General features: G+C 43.5%; 1 protein-coding gene across 3 annotated transcripts in view; it reads right to left on the bottom strand.

Moving 5' to 3' along the window:
• Positions 1-13706, bottom strand: part of DCUN1D2 (defective in cullin neddylation 1 domain containing 2) — a 64670-nt gene that overhangs the window by 29962 nt on the left and 21002 nt on the right. The window lies entirely within an intron of this gene.

The following is a 13706-nucleotide window of genomic DNA, read 5'->3' as shown; positions in this document are numbered from 1 at the left end:
TATGCTGTTGCTTTTTCAATACTAGTAGTTCAAAATCTGGGTCACTAATTGTACAAAGATGATTCCCCCTCACACCAATGTTGAAGTAATCTTTCAGAGAGTTGCAGACCCCAACAGTCTACTCAGAGATTACTACTATGGAAGCTAAAGATGCTGCTGCAATTAAAAAGAAAAGCTTGTAATACCATCTACTTATGGAGGATGCAACCTCCTTGGAGTCCTCATCCAAAGATGATCTATCTCCTAATCAAGGATACCTTTGAAACATGAACCTGAATGCCCTTCTCACAATCAGATTTCTCTTACTCATTCCTGGTAAAGTGGCAGAATGAAGAAAGGACACCCCCTTGAACCAGGTGTACAGGTGAAGAGATTTTTAGCAGAGCCACAAAGACCAATCTGACCACTGTTTCCTGGTGGGAAATGGAGGGATTGCTAGAGGGAATGACTGAAAGTTTCTCCACTCTTCTGGAACAAAAACTGTCCATAGGAAAATAGTCCTGAGCACAGGCAAACTCTCAAACATTAGAGCTTAGAGCTCAAAAGTAGGATCCATTAGGATGTTCAGGACAAGCTTCAGGTCCAAGGAAGAAAGAGGGGGCCAAGGCCTCATTCTGAACCTTGCTGCTGTTTCTATGATCCTGACCATCTTCGGGTGTAAATTGACCAAGGAATAATTAAGCCTGTCCCTTCGAACAACTGTGTCATCCAAGAGCCAAGACGCAAACCTTTATTCAGCCCACCCTTGACAAGAGCCAGAATGCCTGGAGCACAGGTGAGATTAACCTCTCTAGTCCTATGCCAAGCAAACCCTAAAGATACTCCAACTTCCAGACTCAGTAATAAGATAATGAGGTGTAGATTAAACATAGGCAGAACCATGGTGAATCCCAAAGTCTGAAAAAAATCACTCTAAAAAAAGGTCTTGTCAAGTTTTCCTGGTGAACTAGACCTTGACAAAACAAATCCCACCTGGAAGATACAGGAAGCATTCAAATGAAATTTAACAATTCTAAACACCACAGCTGCGAGGTCTAGGATGGAGCCATTAAGATGGCTATGGCAAGAGGCCTTGCAGCCCTTTGCAGAAACCTGCCCACAGCTGAGAGAGGGCATCAGCTCTAAGGGCCAGAAAGTCCCTGGAGCTGACATAGTAGTCCCTGATCTCTGCTCTCCCAGGCAATCACCAGGTCTACTTGAGAGTACTCCATTTCATGCAGACCTCCTAAAGAAGTTCCACTCTCCAGAGCAAATTTGATAGATTTGGTGTTCAGGTCCCCAGTAATATGAATCAGTGAGAGGGAGATAAGGATTTTTTTCCCCCAGCTCACAGAATGCAGAACTCAGTCATTGTGCCTCTGCTCTGTCTTCCCTACAACTCAGTGGTCCAAAATATCAGATTGACCCACATGTGGGAATACCTTTACAGCCACTGGGAGAAGGCTGCTATGGGTTCCTCCCCTTCTCCCATGACTCCTTTAGGTAGAGAAACATCTACAGGTAAAGCCTCTCCAACACCTGCCCCAAGACAGAAGGCTCAAGACTTAGCAAATATACTGAAATCTGGGCCTGAGAAAGTTGGTCTGTTCCCTTATAATCCCAGCAAGAACTTTAAGAGATTCAATTCCCAAAGTACTGACCCCAAAAGGAAATATTAGGCTCTAGAAGAAAGACCTGGGTGTTGTCCTTTATCAGTTATACTTCTAATGAAGAGTATGTTACCTAGGTGAAGTAGACGCTAGTTCAGCTCCATTTTAGGTAGAGGAGGACTTTTGTGCCTGCCTCTAAGAAAGCTAGGAACTTTGTACTGATACACAGGTAGTAGTGTTTTCTTGAATATGGGTGGCATAGTATACTTCTGCTTCGTGATCAGAAAAAAAATAGCACCTGTTGTACCAAAAGGGAAATAAGCTCCCTTTGTGTGCCATATCTTCACCTGTACCAAAACCTCTTCTGTTTAATTAAACTGTAGTTATGGGATTGATGCAGAATTTTCCAAGTGAGGTTCTTTGGCTTGTGTTATGCAGGAGGTCAGACTAGAACTCCAGGATTGAAGTATGTCATACAGATGAAAGTGTGATTTGAATAAAAAGGGAAGCAGAGATCATCACTGTACCACAGTGACTGTCCATAAACTCTAATGTGGTGGAAGTGGTTGGCTTGGCTCTGCAGAAACACCATAAGGAAAGGCTCCAAATGTTTTTGGTAAGAGACGTGGGAAAATGGGGCTTGTAAACTCGTGAGACAATTCCTGCGTCTTTTGTTAATATGACATGACTAGTCATTAGGCCACCCACAAAGAGATAGCTCCATATGGAGATGTGGTAGATAGATAAAAACAAACCAGTTATCTAAAAAGAAAACACATTAAAATAGCCATGTGAAGAGTGAGAAGAGGATAAAAAAAAGAAAAAGAAAAAGCTAATTAAAAGCTTTACTGTGTCAGACTGAGTCATTTATATTTGCTACAACAGGAAGTAACCTGTATTTCTCAGCTGATACTGACACACTTACAGGGTGCCGACAGCATAAATTTTACTGGAATTTCTTATTTCTATCTACTGGTATGGGGCTATATACTGTACTTAGTGACCACACTGACCTAGGGAACACAGAAGAAAACACTGTTTCGAACAGCTTTGAATAAACTAATAATGACTTTAGATTATAAAAAAGAAAATTTTGCAGGCCAGTCAATAATGAAGATTAGTTTTTAAATCGATCTTAAGATAATGGAACATTTAAAAAGAAAATCAACGCTTGCATCCTACAGTTTCTATGGATAGGCCTGCTCATAGACTAAATTCCAAGAACTTAAGCATTACTTGCTACACTGAGAGCTCAGTCCTGCCTTTATCCTAAACTTTGTACAAAGAGCGGTTGTGTATGGATATATACAATATTTAATTTTTTTAGATACATCTGGAATATTTAATGACATGAACCAGTGGATGAAAATTCTCAACAGCATATAGCCTTCTTAGCAGAATTTCACATCCAAAGAGCATTAAAAAAACCAACTGTCACATGGTGCAAATTTGCTGCAATTTACCATCACAAGCAACCCTGCCAAACTTAATAGGGAAGGCACTGACAAGATCAAAGGGCTCACATCCAAAAGAATGAGGTTGTCAATCAGGACCTCAAGTTTTTGCTTTTATTTTTACATTTGTTTTTAAACACAGTTAAAGGCATCTAAAGCTCCTGATACCTTTTTGTCTATTATAAATCTAAATAAAAAACTGATGGCCGTGGGAGAGAATCTTTATAGTTGCAAAGGTAACCTTCGGAAAGTGAATCAATGCACCACTTCCAGAGCCTGCAGACATCCACTAAGGCCTAAGTCTACACTTAAAATTTAAGTATCAGAGGGGTAGCCGTGTTTGTCGCTTTTTACAGATCCAGACTAAGAGTCCTGTGGCACCTTATAGACTAACAGACGTATCGGAGCACAAGCTTTCGTGGGTGAATACCCACTTCGTCAGATGCATGTGGGTATTCACCCACGAAAGCTTATGCTCCAATACGTCTGTTAGTCTATAAGGTGCCACAGGACTCTTTGCCACTTAAAATTTAGGTTGTCATAGCTACAGTGCTCAGGGCTGTGAAAAATCTATACCTCTGAGCACTGTAGCTATGCTGACCTAACCCCTTGTGTAGACAAAGCTAGGTCAATCCAAGAATAAGCGACACAATAAAACCCTTCCATCACTGTATACTGTCTCTACACTATGGGGTTATACTAGAATAGGTTATTTTGAACTCTACTCCTGTCCTTTGAGGGTTTGCAACCCCTCCCATCTTGGTGTCATCTGCAAATTTTATAAGTAGGGCTGTCAATTAATCTCAGTTAACTCACGCGATTAACTCAAAAAAATTAATCCCGATTAATCGCAGTTTTAATTGCCCTGTTAAATAAGAGACTACCAATTGAAATGTATTAAATATTTTGGATGCTTTTCTACATTTTCATATGTATCTTGTATTCTGTGTTGTAACTGAAATCAAAGTGTATATTTTGATTACAAATATTTGCACTGTAAAAATGATGAACAAAAGAAACAGTATTTTTCAATTCACCTCATACAAGTACTGTAGTGCAATCTCTTTGTCCTGAAAGTGCAACTTACAAATGTAGATTTTTTTGTTATGTAGCTGCACTCAAAAACAAAACAATGTAAAACTTTAGAGTCTACAAGTCCACTCAGTCCTACTTCTTTTTCAGCCAATCGCTAAGACAAACAAGTTTGTTTACATTTATAGGAGATATTGTAGCCTGCTTCTCACTTTCAGGTGACATTGTAAATAAGAACAGGCATTCGCAGGGCACTTTTGTAGCCAGCATTGCAAGATATTTGTGTGTCAGATATGCTAAACATTCGTATGCCCCTTCATGCTTCGGCCACCATTCCAGAGGATATGCTTCCATGCTGATGACGCTTGTTAAAAAATAATGCGTTAATTAAATTTGTGACTAAACTCCTTGGGGGAGAATTGTATGTCTCCTGCTTTGTTTTCCCTGCATTCTGCCATATATTTCATGTTATAGCAGTCTTGGATGATGATAGGGTGACCAGATGTCCTGATTTTATAGGGACAGTCCTGATTTTTGGGTCTTTTTCTTATATAGGCTCCTATTACCCCCCACTCCCTGTCCCGATTTTTCACACTTGCTGTCTGGTCACCCTAGATGATGACCCAGACATGTTGTTCATTTTAAGAATACTTTCACTTCAGATTTCACAAAACATAAAGAAGCACTCGACCCAAGATTTAAGAATGTGAAGTGCCTTCCAAAACCTGAGAGACACGAGATAGGGAACATGCTTTCAGAAGTCTTAAAGGAGCAACACTCTGATGCAGAAACTACAGAACCCAAACCACCAAAAAAGAAAATCAACCTTCTGCTGGTAGCATCTGACTCAGAAAATGAAAATGAGCATGCATCGGTCCGCACTGGTTTGGATGTTTTTTGAGCAGAACCCGTCATCAACATGTCCGCTGGAATGGTGGTTGAAGTATGCGCATCTGGCACGTAAATATCTTGCGATGCTGGCTACAACAGTGCCATGAGAACACCTATTCTCACTTTCAGGTCACACTGTAAACAAGAAGTGGACAGCATTATTTCCTGCAAATGTAAACAAACTTGTTTGTCTGGGGCCTGGTCTACACTAGGAGGTTATGTCGAATTTAGCAGCGTTAAATCGAATTAACCCTGCACCCGTCCACACAACGAAGCTATTTAGTTCAACAGGTCTCTTAAATTCCATTTCTGTACTCCTCTCCAACGAGGGGAGTAGCGCTAAATTCGACATGGCCATGTCGAATTAGGGTAGGTGTGGATGGAAATCGACGCTAATAGCTCCGGGAGCTATCCCACAGTGCACCACTCTGTTGACGCTCTGGACAGCAGTCCAAGCTCGGATGGTCTGATTAGCCACACAGGAAAAGCCCCGGGAAAATTTGAATTCCTTTTCCTGTCTGGGCAGTTTGAATCTCATTTCCTGTTTGGACATCGTGGCGAGCTAAGCAGCACTGGCAACGATGCAGAGTTCTCCAGCAGAGGTGACCATGCAATCTCAGAATAGGAAGAGGGCCCCAGCATGGACTGACCGGGAAGTCTTGGATCTGATCGCTGTGTGGGGCGATGAGTCCGTGCTTTTGGAGCTGCGATCGAAAAGACGGAATGCAAAGACCTACGAGAAGATCTCAAAAGCCATGACAGAGAGAGGGTACAGCCGGGATGCAATGCAGTGCCGCATGAAAATCAAGGAGCTGAGACAAGCGTACCAGAAGACCAAAGAGTCAAACGGACACTCCGGATCCCAACCCCAGACATGCCGTTTCTACGAGGCACTGCATTCCATTCTAGGTCACCACTACCCCACCACTGACCGTGGACTCTGAGGATGGGATATTGTCGACGGCCGCTTCCTCGGAGATGTTAGCGGACGGGGAAGATGAGGAAGGTGAGGAGGAGGACGAGGCAGTCGACAGCGCTTACAACGCTGATTTCCCAGACAGCCAGGATCTCTTCATCACCCTCACAGAGATCCCCTACCAACCGTCCCCAGGCATTAACCCAGACCCTGAATCAGGGGAAGGATCAGTCGGTAAGCGTTTTAAACATGTAAACATTTATTTTGAACAGAACAGGAATATTAACAATGGGTTTTTCATGATTCGTTTGCCCATGGCGCTTAACGTTTTAGTCCTTGGCAGTGCAACTACTGCAAAAGAATCTAACAATGTCAGGTTTATCATGATTAGTTTGCCCTAGGCGCTCTACTTTTTAGTCCTTGCCAGTGCAGCTACTGGAAAAGGAGGTCTATATGTCCGGGGATAGAGCTGAAATCCTCATGGGACATCTCCACGAAGCTCTCCTGGAGGTAATTGGAAAGCCTTTGCATGAGATTCCTGGGGAGAGCGGCCTTATTGTGTCCTCCGTGGTAGGAAACTTTTCCTCGCCAGGCTATCATCAGGTACTCTGGGATCATTGCCTTGCAGAGCATGGAGGCATATGGCCCTGGTTTTTGCTGGCTTTCACGCAGCATGCATTCTTTCTCGGTCTCAGAAATTCTCAGCAGAGTGATATCGCTCATGGTGACCTGCTTAGAATTAGGGGAATGTTACTATTGGAACTGCTTGCCTGTTCCTTTACAGAACTGTCACCGGCGGTTTACAGCCACGCGGTGGAGGCGGGAGAGGGGCAGCATACAGGGATCTTTCCCAGGGACAGCCGCGAGGGGGTGGGACAGGGGCAGAGTTCATGCTTGCCGGCAGCAGGAACTGGCCAACGATAGGAGCATTGCTTTGAACGTGAAAGGAGGGCACTGCTATAATTTAAGTTTTAAGCAGACAAAAGTCTACGGCTTACCATGTCAGCCTGCTACCCGAATTCCACTGTCCTGCCCCCCTTGTCTGATCTCCACTAAAAGACCCCAGGCACTGAATGCGAAGGTCGAAAATTCGACCTTGTCCTGAGTGCGCATGTGATAGGTGCTGTGCATGGTCTTGTTCACAGAGAAAGACTATGTTCATTGTTCACAAAAAATGATCTTTGTGAGGAATTCACTCCCTTTTTCCCATCCCATAGCTGCGAATGTCTCCCGATCTACCCCGGCATCCCCCTCGCAGAGGCTGGCACAGATTAGGCGGAGAAAGAAAAGGACATGGGACGACATGATCTCAGAACTTACGGGCTACTCCCGAGCCGATGCGGCCCAGCAGACCCAGTGGAGGGAGAACATGTCGCAATACCAGCAAGCACACAGCGAATGGGAGGAGAGGTGGCGGCAGGAAGACCAGCAGGCGACTCAAACGCTGCTTGGACTAATGAGGGAGCAAAGGGACACGCTCCGGCGCCTTGTGGATGTTCTGCAGGACTGGAGGCAGGAGGACAGAGCCCCGCTGCAGTCTATCTCTAACCGCCCTCCCCCGCCAAACTCCCATACCCCCCTCACCCAAAGTCCCAAGAAGGAGGGGCGGCAGGGGCCGTGAAAACTGTCACTCCACCCCTGCAGACTGCTCAAGTACCAGAAGGCTCTCATTCCCAAAAATTTGATAAGTCCTTTCCTCCCCGCCTCACCCAAGCCCCCGTCCCAGTTTCATCCCCTAACTGTGTAGTTGCTAATAAAAGATACGTTTCTGTTAATTACTGTTTCCATCATGTTATTTTAGGGGAGAGTGTGTTTGAAGGGGGGGAAGGGGGTTGGAAATTGGAGAGGACAGTCACTTTTACCAGGGTACAGACACGGGGGCAGGTTCAGCAGAAGGTCACACACACATTGCAGTCACTAGGCACCCTGGTCAGTCTGGGAGGTGGTTTTCATGTTCTGTGGGGGGGGGTGTGTGTGTGCATGTGACTTTGTGGCAGGGGAGGGCGGATAGAGATCTTATGCAGCGGTCCTTATCCTGGATCACAGAGCCACGCAGCAGGGGATCTGTAACCGTCCTCCCCCGCCACAAAGTCACGTAGCCCCCACACACAGAGTCCCGAACAGGAGGGGTGGCAGGCTCCGTTGAAACAATCAGTCCACCACTGCGGACCACTCTAGTAGCAGGAGCCGGTCATTCCTTGAGTTTAGAAGCATTCTTTCCATCACTACGCCCGCTCCCCACCACAGTCTGCGTCCCAGTTTCAACACTTTACCGCAAAATCCGTAATAAAGAAAATGGTGTTCATTAACAAAGTTCCATTTATTTTATTTTTAAATGTGTGTTGGGGGCGGGACGGGGTGAACAGGGTATGTAGCTGGAGAGGATAGTCAACAGTAAGTGGGTAAAGAAACGGGGGCAGGTTCAGCTTCTCTTTAAACAAACTTAATAGTCACAGGTTACCCTGCTCACTGAGGAACCTAGCTTTCAAAGCCTCCCGGATGCACAGCACGTCCCACTGGGCTCTTCTAATCACCCGGCTGTCTGGCTGGGCGTAATCAGCAGCCAGGCTATTCACCTCAACCTCCCACCGCGCCATAAAGGTCTCCCCCTTGCTCTCACAGAGACTGTGGAGCACAGAGCAAGCTGCAATAACAATGGGGATATTGGTTTCGCTGAGATCAGAGCGAGTCAGTAAGCTTCTCCATCTCCCCTTGAGACGTCCAAAAGCCCACTCCACCACCATTCTGTACTTGTTCAGACGGTAGTTGAAGAGTTCTTTTTCAGTGACGAGGGAGCCTGAATAGGGCTTCATGAGCCTGGGCATTAGCAGGTAGGCTGGGTCCCCGAGGATCACTATAGGCATCTCCACACCCCCAACAGTTATTTTCTGGTCCGGGAAGTAAATACCTTCCTGCAGCCGTCTAAACAGACCAGAGTTCCTGAAAACACGAGCGTCATGAACCTTGCCCGGCCATCCTACGTTGATGTTTGTAAAACGTCCCCTATGGTCCACCAGTGCTTGCAGCACCATTGAAAAGTTGCCCTTTCGGTTAATGTACTGGCTGGCCTGGTGGTCAGGTCCCAGGATAGGGATGTGAGTTCCATCTATAGCCCCACCGCAGTTTGGGAATCCCATCGCGGCGAAGCCATCTATGATGACCTGGACGTTTCCAAGGGTCACAACCTTTGACAGCAGTAGCCCAACGATTGCATTGGCTACTTGGATCACAGCAACTCCCACGGTAGATTTGCCCACGGTTCGTGACTGACCGGTAGCTGTCTGGCGTTGCAAGCTTCCAGAGGGCTATGGCCACTCGCTTCTGGACAGTCAGGGGTGCTCGCATCAGGGTGTCCTTGCGTTTCAGGGCAGGGGACAGCAACTCACAAAGTTCCAGGAAAGTTCCCTTCCCCATACGAAAGTTTCGCAGCCACTGTGATTCATCCCCGACCTGCAGCACTATGTGGTCCCACCAGTCCGTACTTGTTTCCCGGGCCCAGAATCGCCGTTCCACAACATCAACATGACCCATTGCCACCATGATGTTCACGGCGCGGCCTCCCGTGCTTTGTGAGAGGTCTGTGCCACTCTCAGACTTCATGTCCTCACCGCGCTGCCCTAGCCTCCTTGCCCGATTTCTCAGCATCTGCCTCTGGAAAAGGTGGATGATAAGCTGCGAGGTGTTGACAACGGCCATAACTGCAGCGATGGTCGCAGCGGGCTCCATGCTCGCAGTGCTGTGGCGTCCGCGCTGTCACTCACCAGAAAAGTGCGCGAACTGATTGCCCGCCGGCGCTTTCAGGGAAGGAGGGCGGGAGTGACGGTTGGATGACAACAGTTACCCAAAACCACCCTCGACACATTTTTTTCCCCCAGCAGGCATTGGGGGCTCGACCCAGAATTCCAATGGGCAGCGGGGACTGCGGGATAGCTGCCCACAGCGCACCACTTCCAATGTCGACGCTTGCCCTGTTAGTGTGGACTCACAAAGTTGAATTACTGTCCTTAGTGTGGATACACACGTTCGACTTTGTAATATCGATTCCACATATTTGATTTAAGTACAATTAATTGATTTAAGTAGTTCGATAGAACTACTCTCGTAGTGTAGACATACCCTGAGTGATTTGGCTGAACAAGAAGTAGACTGAGTGGACTTGCAATCTCTAAAATTGTACATTGTTTTATTTTTGAATGCAGTATTTTTGTACATAATTCTATATTTGTAAGTTCAACTTTCAAGATAAAGAGATTGCATTACAGTACTTGTATTAGGTGAATTGAAAAATACTATTTGTTTTCTTTTTACAGTGAAAACATTTGTAATCAACAGTAAATATAAAGTGAGCACTGTACACTTTGTATTCTGTGTTGTAATTGAAATCAATATATTTGAAAATGTAGAAGACATCCAAAAATATTTAAATAAATGGTATTCTATCATTGCTTAACAGTGCGATTAATCGCAATTAATTTTTTTAATCGCTTGACAGCCCTATTTATAAGCATACTCTCCACTCTGTTATAGAAGTCATTAGTAAAAGTGTTGAAAAGTATCAGGACAGAACCTTGAGGGACCCCACTAGATATGCCCTCCCAGTTTAACAGCAAACCATTGAAAACTACTCTGAGTATGGTCTTTCAACTGGTTATGCACCCACCTTAGAGTAATTTAATCTAGAACATATTTCCCTAGTTTGCTTATCAGAATGTCATGTGGGACTGTGTTAATGCCTTACTAAAATCAAGATATTTCACATTCGCTGCTTCCCCCCATCCACTAGGCTAGTAACCCTGTCCAAGAAGGAAATTAGGTTGCTTAGGCATAATTTGTTCCTGACAAATCCACATTGGCTATTGATCGTACCCTACAGTCCTCTAGGTATATTAAACAGTCAGTTTGTAAAATTTGTTCCAGTATCTTTCCAGGAATCAAAGTTAGGCTGACTAGTTTATAACTCCTCAGGTCTTCTTTATTCCTATTTTTAAAGATAGGTACTATATATTTGCCCTTCTTCAGTCCTCCAGGACCTCACCTGTCCTCCATGACTTCTCGAAGATAACTGCTAGTGGTTCTGAGATTGCTTTAGCTAGTTTCTTAGGTACCCTATGGTGAATTTCATCAGGCCCTGCGTTCTTGAATACACCCAACTTATCTAAATATTCCTTAATCTATTCTTTCACTCTTATTGTTAATGTTAATTGTGTTGAATATCTGGTCACAATTAACCTTTTTAGTGAGGATAGAAGCAAAAATAGATGTTGAACACCTCAGCCTTCTTGATGTCATCCATCATTAGCTCATATTCCCTGCTAAGTAGTGGACCTACACTTTCCTTTGTCTTTCTCTTGCTCCTAATGTATTTATAGACCCTCTTCTTATTGCCTTTTATGTCCCTTGCTAGGTGTTACTCATTTTGTGCCTTAGCCTTTCTGATTTTGTCCCTACACACTTACGCTATTGTTTTGTATTCATCAATACTATTTGTCTATGTTTCCATTTTTGTAGGATTCCTTTTTTATTTTCAAGTCATTAAAGAGCTCCTGATAGGAAAAATGGTAAGAGATCATTATGACTCTATCTTTCCTTCATCAGGATAGTTTGCAGCTGTGCCTTTAAAACTGTCACTTTCAGAAACTGCCAGTTCTACAGTACAGAGTAGCTGAGTCCCCACTACATTATAAGCTCTCGAGTCAGCAGCACTCGAGCTTCAACTCTGATGGGCCAGCTAGCTGAATTTAAAGAACCACTTAACTCAAGCTCAAGACTTGTATGCATACAGGGGAATAAGATTAGGGGCAAGACTCAAGATACAACTCGAGCTAACACTGCAGCAAAGACAAGCTATAAGAATTTCCCCAAGGCATAACAGACTAACAGAAAAAGCAATTAACTGCTTTGCAAGCTAGCCTGACTCTTGAAGATTACTGCTTGTCTGAAACACTTGGCATCATGGAATCCACTGACTTTCATAAAGACATAAGAGTGTGCATTCTAATTTACATGCTGATTCTGGACTTCCTCCCAATTAAACCCACAGTGGACCAAGTTCAGACCTGATGAAAGTGGGTGTATCTCCACTAAAATCAAAAGAATTACACCTGCTTAAACCTGCCTGAATTTGATCCTTTTCTTAAAAATACTAAAAAGTTAACTTTCCAAAGGCTGAAAAACCTATATAAAAAACCTACAAACTTTCAAAAAACCCAACACTATCCAATTCAAGTAACATCAAGCATTACCAGAATTGTTAAAGTTCCCAAGACCTCAAGTTAGCAACAATCAGTTTCTAGAGTCCCCTTTAGATTAATTTTCATTTCTGCTCTTCTCAGTTTTGTCTCATAAGTATTTCAAGACATTCGGGTGTTCCTTACCTAAAATACCATTTTTCGGGAGAGAGAGATACCATATACCTATGGGCCTATCCAGGGTCAGTAGCTAACTCCTTTCTCCTCAGACCAGATAAATTGGGGTATCAGAAAACTGCTCAATTCCTTTTTTCTTTTATGCCACATACACAAGTATATCCATTGCTGTAATTCTGATTGTGGTACCTTTCCTATTTATTGGTACAGATTTAGGTAAATGTCTTCTGTAATATATTTTAAATATATTGGTTCCTCTTTTGCATTTAAGCCAACTAAAACAGCACGTGGCTTGTAATATACTCTTTCTTTAGGTATTCCAAGAAGTCAGATATTATGCAAACTAAACTTGTGTTTGATAAGTTTTGCTCTACGATTTTTAATAAATGGTGTGCAAGACTTCATGCATTTTAGAACATAAACCTTTAACTGTTGAGCTTTAGACTGATTCAAGTTGCTTAGAAGCCCTCACAATAAGATGTTGGCTGCAGAGCTTTGTCAGACACTTAAGCTGCATGATGGTATCTTGTCTGTATGATAGTGGCATGAAAAAAACATTTGGTAAGAGGGACAATACCTAAAGGAAAATAAAGCTGATAAAACTCATCATAGTTGAATAAAACCTCCGAAGCCAGTGGGGAAGGCAAGAACCAGACACTCAAATTAAAACCAAGGAAAGAATGAACAAACCTCTCCGCCAAGACTGAAAACTGTTTTTGCTCCTATTCTTGTCCGTCTTCACTCTCCTTCCCCTTAAGCTATTTTTACTATGAAAAAGTGTCTCTTAACATCCACGCCAATTTCAAAGTGATACACAATTAAAATGTCTGGAAGAAGTGACCACTTTCTCCCAAATACTGTGCATATAGCAAAAGAGAATGATGACAATATTATTACATTGATGAATATACAATAAATGTTTTGTTAGCCCTTATATTAGCTGGTTTTACCAAGCTGTCGTCTACTCCATGGATAAATTCCTTTAGTATCTGTTGGACAAGGACTTACAAATTTATTGAACACCAAAGGTTTGATACTTTATCTACTTATAAACTAGGTAAACACCCTTGACTTGACAAAAGTCATAAGGAAACAGCAGGTGAGAAAAGATATATTTACAGTACTGCATCAGGCAGTGAGTAAAGAATACCAGTTGTTATACTGACAGCAACAGCAAGGTATGGGTTGGGATGAACTGTCAAACAGAGTCTTGTTAAGAGAACAGTAAAAAAAAAATGAAACAATGCGGATATCTACTTACTAACTTGGAGCTGATCCTACGTATTGTGCCAAATTGGATCAAAATAAAATGTGATATCAAAGCAGGCCTACTTTAGCGTCAGCCTACAAATTTCACCTTTGTGTAAAGTTTTTGTTCAGGATAGTGGGGTTTCCAAGGTTTTGCCTCCACTCTGGGATTAATAGAGCAGCAAAAGTTTAGTTAGTGCTGAACAAAACA

The sequence above is a fragment of the Malaclemys terrapin genome, chromosome 1, assembly GCF_027887155.1.
Source record: "Malaclemys terrapin pileata isolate rMalTer1 chromosome 1, rMalTer1.hap1, whole genome shotgun sequence".
In the NCBI taxonomy this organism is placed as follows: Eukaryota; Metazoa; Chordata; order Testudines; family Emydidae; genus Malaclemys; species Malaclemys terrapin.
Note: the sequence above shows the minus strand (reverse complement) of the source record. Positions and strands in the feature narration are given on the sequence as shown.